This window comes from Pinus tabuliformis, chromosome 4_2 (genome assembly GCF_031772625.1).
Source record: "Pinus tabuliformis cultivar Carrire ecotype Pingquan chromosome 4_2, CPIR1, whole genome shotgun sequence".
NCBI classification, from domain to species: Eukaryota; Viridiplantae; Streptophyta; class Pinopsida; order Pinales; family Pinaceae; genus Pinus; species Pinus tabuliformis.
In genome coordinates, this window is record NC_142304.1 from 1,043,732,878 (window position 1) to 1,043,739,586 (window position 6,709).

Genomic DNA, 6,709 nt, shown 5'->3' on the forward strand with positions numbered 1-6,709 from the left:
TAAAATGGTGCAAAGAGAAGATGAAAACTTGGAGGATTTACTTGAAAGATTCCAATACAACCTGAAAAGAGCAAAAATGAGTAACTTAGATGAGGAAACCCTGAAAGCCCTTCTATTAAAATCCATTACAGATGAATGGATAGATATTTTGAACATGATGGGAAAAGGAGACATATCTCAACTTCCACTTCATGAGGAAAATCTAAAATTGGAAAGGCGCCTAGAGATCCTTCTCTCATCAGAGCAAACAAATCTGCAACTTGATCAGTAAGTAGGGCTGAGATTGGCAATATGCTCGATGAATTAAAAGATGATATCCTAGGGAGTCTTAGTGAGCAAATGGAACTCTTAAGATCCACAATAAGCAGAAAGCAGAAGTTGAAGCTTTGGCCATCTTTTGCCCAAAATGTAGAAAGAAACATGCTCTCAAGGAATGTCCCTTGGATGCAAAAATTGTAGAAACATGTGCGATTTGTTCAGAGAGTCATGAGACCAAGGATTGTCCTTCAATCCCTGGGCTCAAAGCTGTCTTCCAAGAAGATCCAAATACAATTGAGTCTCTCTGTTTTGTTGCAAGGAGACCTTGGCAGGGACAACAAAACCAAGGGTTTAACAACTCTATGAACTTTCAAACCCCACCAAATTGGAATCCTTGGCAACAACCTTGGTCCCAACCTCAAAATCCTTTTCAATCATGGGTACAAGTCATGCAAAATCCTTATGGGAGATTTGCTCAATTTTATCAATATCCTCCATCTTTTCAAAACCAACAAGCTCCACAACTTCCAAATCAAAATCCACAACTATCATTTCCAATTCAACAACAACAACAACAACCTTCTCAACAGAACCCAAATTCTCAACTCTTGCTTCCATTCCAACAGAATTCAAATCAACTTTCTTCCCAGCCATTGCCGAACCCCAATAATAAAAGCCCTCAAAATTCTTATATGGTAGAAGGTCAACAATTTCCTACCTATATGATTGTTCCTCTCAATGATGTACAACTCAGATCTGGTAGAGTTTTAGATAAACCTTCTATAGATGCCCAAAAGCAAAAAATTTCTGAGGAATATTCTCTTGAAGCCAATAAAGGTTCTGAAGCATCTCTTCAAAACCCAAGCACTCAGAAAGAAAAAGAAAAAGAGCTAACCCCCACAACTCCTATAGTTGAGCAACCTGCATCTTCATCCACACCTCCTTTTCCTAAAATATTACAAATTGACAAAGGGGTGGAAAAACAAATCTTGTTTCCTGACTATGATTTTCTAGATGAATTGAAAAATGTCTGTATCAAGATTCCCTTGTTACAAGCCATTAGAGAGATTCCTATTCTAGAAAAAACAATAAAGGAGTTGAGTCTTAAAAGACCAGGAAGGAAACCTAGAGATACAAGAAGAATCCACCTGGTAGGAAAAATTGCAGATATCATGATGGGAAAAATTACTATAAAGAAGTATGTAGATCCTGGTAGTCCAATTGTCAAAACACACATCAATGGGGTAGAAATTCCAAATACTTTGATTGATTTAGGGGTTGCTATCAACATTATGAGTAGACAGACTATGGAACAACTAAAACTTCCTAATCTTCTTTTTACACCTACTTTACTGCAACTTGCAGATCGATCAATTATCAAACCAGATGGTGTATTAGAAGACATTTCGGTCTCCTTAGACTCTTGGGAATATCCAATAGATTTCATGATTTTAACCCCCAAGAGTAATTTAGGAGGACACCCTCTCATCTTAGGAAGACCTTGGCTAGCCACAGCTGATGCTTTCATCAGTTGTAGGTCTGGGGATATGTATATTTCTGATGGTAATTCAACAAAGAAATTCAATCTGTATCCTCCAACAAAATCAATTATACAAATAGGAGACAATGAGTGGATTGATGATGAGGATACTATACAACCTGTCTTTACCATTTCTGAAGTTAGTAAAGATAGTCAAATTCTGAACACATTAGAAAACTTTGAAACATCTTCAGAATATGACCACACATAATTTCAGTTAGATTTTGACATTGAGTATCTATCATCTAGACAAATGTCTCTTTTCTCTATGGAAGAGTTTGGTAGTTCCGCCATTGAGATCTTTCCAGTAAAACATTGAATATCAACAAAAATTTGGAAAGATCACAACAAGAAGAATTAACCAAAATCTTGCAAAAACATTCTACTACATTTGCATGGGAATATACTGATATGAAAGGTATTGACCCTAAGACTTGCATTCATCACATCTACATTGAGGAAAACAGTAGACCAATCAGACAACCTCAGAGAAGGATGAATCCAAACCTTAGGGAGATAGTGAAAGAAGAACTCCAAAAACTACTCAATGTAAACTTCATTTATCCAATTTCAGATAGCCGATGTGTTTCTCATTTGGTTATAGTACCTAAAAAGAATGGTAAATGGAGGGTATGCATTGATTACAGGGAATTGAACAAAGTACCTGTTACACTAAAATTTCTCAACATGACTATTTGCAGTTAGTATGGTTCTATCAACTGTCATACTATCCTCCTTGGCAAGTATTATACCTCTGCTCTTCATGTCAAACTCCAAGAAAGAGAGAAAGTCCTTAAAAAGTCAAATAACTCTGGTTACGCAGTTTCTCTTAGCCTTACCTGCGTGTACGCACCCCAAGTTCACAATACCTGCATACTTGTACGCTCTGTCTGTAAAGGGGTGGGTGCGTACTCCTGTAAAGGTTAAAAGGCGCAAGTTTCACTTCAAAAAAGTTACTTGTGGTCATTTCTAGAGCATTCTAGAAGTTTGTTTGATGTGTATTGAGCGCCTCCAGATGGTTCATGTATCCCTATCAAAGAGGAACTTATCCCATCAAGAGGGGAGCTATCCCATTCAAAGAGGGGCTTAACCCATTGATGGTGGACCTAATTAACTTCCTCTAAAGCACTATAAATACAGGCATTGGGCCAAAAGGAGGGGAGGTTGAAAGCTGAACATTCCTAAGGGTAGATGCTGCTGGAATTAGGAATCCCTTGTAAAGCTTGAGAGGAGAGATTCCCATCCTTTCCTAGCCTTATATGAGAGTGGGTGAGCTGATCAAAGTAAGGGAAAACTCTTGCTGGACCCTAGGAGGGACCTGCACAACACCAAGGCTCAGGTTGTAATGGTTTCTTTTGTTTCCACTTAATACAAATGAACTCATTTTTCTCAACAGATTGTTATTCATGATTTTTTTCATATACTCCTTGGTCTGTATGATGGATATGTATTATTTTATGAGTTTATCAGGTGCTATTTAATCTTTTGGCTTGTTAGTGAATGCAGGTTTCCAAGAGAAGGAGGAGCTCATCCGAATCGGCGAGGCTGGACTACTACAAAGCGTTGGACTAAAGGTATGTTAAAAGCACCTGATTACTTGTATTCTAAATGCATGTTTAGAGAAAGGTAGTGTTTATTTGTCTTGTTTGTCACTAGAAAGCTTTTGCTTCTAGGGAGGTTGGTTTTGTCCGCATTATCGACTCTTTCCGCATGACAAAATGGTGACCATACTGGGGACATGCGAACTTTTTGAGCATAGTTCCTTGTCTTGTATCAAGCTCGTTAAAAAATGAAACAAGGAGTCTTGAGCATAGTTCCTTGCCTTGTGTCAAGCTCGTTAAAAAATGAAACAAGGATAGGTTATTTAGGTAGATTGTAGAGAGTAGTCATGAGCATAGTTCCTTGTCTTGTGTCAAGCTCATTAAAAAATGAATCAAGGATTTTAGAGCATAGTTCCTTGTCTTGTGTCAAGCTCGTTAAAAAATGAATCAAGGTTTTTAGAGTAAAGTTTTTTGTTAGGTATATTGTAGAGAGTAGTTATGAGCATAGTTCCTTATCTTGTGTCAAGATCGTTTAAAAAATGAAACAAGGGTTTTTTAGCATAGTTCCTTGTCTTGTGTCAAGCTCATTAAAAAATGAAACAACTCCCTTTTCAAGTCAAATCTTTACAAGATCTTGAAAGTAAAGCATCATTCCATCCACCTGGTTGAATGCAATGAAGCTTGGGGGGCATGTACCTTGATTTGCGTCATTATGCTAGGGGCATGCGAACTTATAACAAGCATAGTTTTTTGTTTCAAGCTTGTGTAAACATGAAACTGAATCCGAGCATAGTTCTTTTCCTGTGTCAATCTCGTTAAAAAATGAAACAAATCCTCCTCTACTTGAATCGAGAGTTTGACTAGATCTCGTGAATGTTAAGTTGTATATTTAGGTTAGTTATTTCAGTGTTTTGCATAATTTTCTTACAGTTTTAGGTCGAGTTTTTCAAATGATCTCGTAACTCAACCATCATTTCATCCAATTGGTTGAATGAAATGAGGCTAGGGGGGCATGCGCTCTAACAGTTATGCTTAGGGGGCATCAAGCACAGTTTTCTCTCTATTTCAAGCTTGTGTAAAAATGAAACTACTCTCAAGCACAGTTTTCTCTCTGTTTCAAGCTTGTGTAAAAATGAAACTACTCTGAAGCATAGTTTTTCTCTGTTTCAAGCTTTTGTAAAAATGAAACCTATCTCGAGTCAATTTCAGTTATTTTCAAGACTCGTTAAACTCATGAAAATCTCTAGATTATTTTGCTATCTTTCATTCTCGTAAAACAAATGAAAATGCCGAGTTCTTTCCGTCTGTTCCTGCTCGTAAATTAAATTGAAAGTCGGCCATATGAGTACATTTTTATCATTTTTTCGAACTCATTAAAACTTACGAAAAAATGAAAACCATGAGTACATTTTTATCATTTTTTTTGAACTCGTTAAAACTTACGAAAAAGTGAAACCTCGGAGTCATCTTTTAAGCCCTTTTCTGACTCCTAAAACATGAAAAGATTGTCGAGCATTTCTTTTACACTCGTTAAAACGGAATTAAAAGACGGTCCCCTTATAGCCCTTTTCTGACCGTAAAAACAGGAAAAGATTGCAGGATTTTTGTCGTTTCAAATTCGATACTGGAAATAAAACGACGTGTCCTTGATCGCTTTTTACTTTTCAGGTCAAAGACACTAATCATGAAAGTACTCCTTGGTCGCAAGATCAAGCGGTTCTCTCAAGTATTATTTTATACTTTTTCGGGCTTGGGAGACACAAATTTACGAAAAAGTTCAACCTTGGAGTCTTCTTAAGTTTTTTTAGACTCTCTAAAATTGAAAAACACCGAGTTTATCCTATACTGGACTCGTTAAAATTTCATAGTAAAGGACCTGTTCGATTACAAACAGGAACGAACCACTCCTTCTTAGGGTTCGAATCTAAAACTAAGTTGGACTCATCCGAAGGATGAGCTTATAATCAAGCATATGTTATCCTCCTCAAGCTTGTAAAAAATAAAGAGGTACTTGCCAAAATGGTGGGGGAAAAGAGAGAAAAATGAGCCTATTTGTTATCCTTTGTCTCGGAAGAAGCCTTATCACCACTCTTGAACACGACACTTTTCATTCACCTGGGTTGGGAAATCCTTTGCCTAACAGTTGATCAAACCACATTGAAAATCTTCAACCGGTTCTGGGTATTAACTTTGGGTCAATTGTCACCAAGCCATCTATCGTGTCGTTATGTGTTCAAGAGGTCACTGCAAATAAACCATTCATCTGCAAAATACCCGTCATCCATCTCGACCATCCCTGAGTCAGTCCTTACAGCTACATTTCTTCAACTTGATTTATGATTTCGTGTTGTGGGCTTGCCTGCAACGGGTCGCTTTCTATCGACATCAGCACATTATCTAGAAATATGACCTAGAAATCGTCAGTACCTTGAAATCTGCATGCATCAATGGCAGGTTTCTCACCTTTGACGACGGTTTACATCATTGACTTTCGATCGAAGGATTCCGTGAAATGTTCAACATCAACTCATTCATTCACATCTCATGGATTGTACTGGGTACTTTGAGAACCATTGACATCATTGGTGGTCTCTCTCACACTTGTTAATAGTTTACATCATTGACTGGTAATCAAGTGGTTTCTACCATGTTCGACATCAACTCATTTATTCACATGGATAGAATCGTACTATTTCGGGAAGTAGGAATGAAGACCCTGGATCTAGTTTCTGCCATCCAGGCTGCGAGGAGTTTTGTATTCATTATATAGTATACTAATAATAAACAGATGGTTGCGTCCATACTGTGTCTACATGAGTCTATGATTATAATGTACTGCGAAATCATTCCTGTATCAGAGCAGTAGTTAGTTTGTTAGTTAAGTTTTCAATCTGAGTATGGGAATGCCTACCTCAGCGATGATATGATCTCATATATGTATTTTGTGTTGAATATTTTCAGGTTCCTACTGGGCTCTCCACAAGATAATCCTTGAAATGATAAAGTACTTCACCCTTCCTAGATGATATGAAACCCTAATCTACTACAGGCTTCGCACTTTAGGGGGCAATCTGTTACATTAAAATTTGTCACCATGACTATTTGCAGTTAGTATGGTTCTATCAACTGTCATACTATCCTCCTTGGCAAGTCTTATATCTCTGCTCTTCATGTCAAACTCCAAGAAAGAGAGAAAGTCCTTAAAAAGTCAAATAACTCTGGTTACACGGTTTCTCTTAGCCTTACCTATGTGTACGCACCCCAAGTTCACAATACTTGCGTACTTGTACGCTCTGTCTGTAAAGGGGTGGGTGCGTACTCCTGTAAAGGTTAAAAGGCGCAAGTTTCACTTCAAAAAAGTTACTTGTGG